General features: G+C 52.3%; 2 non-coding genes and 1 pseudogene across 2 annotated transcripts; all 3 read right to left on the bottom strand.

The window, feature by feature from the left end:
- On the bottom strand, positions 1 to 98 carry LOC119344286 (annotated as a pseudogene; the record flags this gene model as incomplete).
- Positions 99 to 395: 297 nt separating this feature from the next.
- On the bottom strand, positions 396 to 514 carry LOC119344284. The gene has a single exon (XR_005166561.1). It is a non-coding gene; the product is annotated as a 5S ribosomal RNA (ribosomal RNA).
- Positions 515 to 811: 297 nt separating this feature from the next.
- LOC119344285 lies at positions 812 to 930 on the bottom strand. The gene has a single exon (XR_005166562.1). It is a non-coding gene; the product is annotated as a 5S ribosomal RNA (ribosomal RNA).
- Between the last annotated feature and the right edge of the window lie 262 nt (positions 931 to 1192).

Raw genomic sequence — 1192 nt, 5'->3', positions numbered from 1 at the left:
CCAGGAGGTCACCCATCCTAGTACTACTCTCGCCCAAGCACGCTTAACTTCGGAGTTCTGATGGGATCCGGTGCTTTAGTGCTGGTATGATCGCATCCGACATGTTACCCCGGTCTTCGTCCCTTATCCTTGCCCCTCCCAGCTCCACTACAAAGACGATTGTACATTGCTTTGGCCGCTCCCTCTCAACTACGGAGACGAGTTTAACGCGGTTTCCACCCCTCCCTCTCAACCGCACCAGTGCACGCTTGCCGCGCCACAACGCCGACGCTGGACCCGTGAATCGTGAGCACCCAGCTATGACATACCGCACTCGTGCAAAATAATAAAACACGGTAAATATATTACTTACACGTGCGTTTTGTTTTGCAAGCGGCGCGAAAAAAATTAAAAAGGGAATGCAACACGAGGACTTCCCAGGAGGTCACCCATCCTAGTACTACTCTCGCCCAAGCACGCTTAACTTCGGAGTTCTGATGGGATCCGGTGCTTTAGTGCTGGTATGATCGCATCCGACATGTTACCCCGGTCTTCGTCCCTTATCCTTGCCCCTCCCAGCTCCACTACAAAGACGATTGTACATTGCTTTGGCCGCTCCCTCTCAACTACGGAGACGAGTTTAACGCGGTTTCCACCCATCCCTCTCAACCGCACCAGTGCACGCTTGCCGCGCCACAACGCCGACGCTGGACCCGTGAATTGTGAGCACCCAGCTATGACTTACCGCAGTCGTGCAAAATAATAAAACACGGTAAATATATTACTTACACGTGCGTTTTGTTTTGCAAGCGGCACGAAAAAAATTAAAAAGGGAATGCAACACGAGGACTTCCCAAGAGGTCACCCATCCTAGTACTACTCTCGCCCAAGCACGCTTAACTTCGGAGTTCTGATGGGATCCGGTGCTTTAGTGCTGGTATGATCGCATCCGACATGTTACCCCGGTCTTCGTCCCTTATCCTTGCCCCTCCCAGCTCCACTACAAAGACGATTGTACATTGCTTTGGCCGCTCCCTCTCAACTACGGAGACGAGTTTAACGCGGTTTCCACCCCTCCCTCTCAACCGCACCAGTGCACGCTTGCCGCGCCACAACGCCGACGCTGGACCCGTGAATCGTGAGCACCCAGCTATGACTTACCGCACTCGTGCAAAATAATAAAACACGGTAAATATATTACTTACACGTGCGT

This window comes from Triticum dicoccoides, unplaced genomic scaffold (assembly GCF_002162155.2).
Source record: "Triticum dicoccoides isolate Atlit2015 ecotype Zavitan unplaced genomic scaffold, WEW_v2.0 scaffold162045, whole genome shotgun sequence".
Taxonomy (NCBI): Eukaryota; Viridiplantae; Streptophyta; class Magnoliopsida; order Poales; family Poaceae; genus Triticum; species Triticum dicoccoides.
This window is presented reverse-complemented; position numbering and strand designations above follow the sequence as displayed.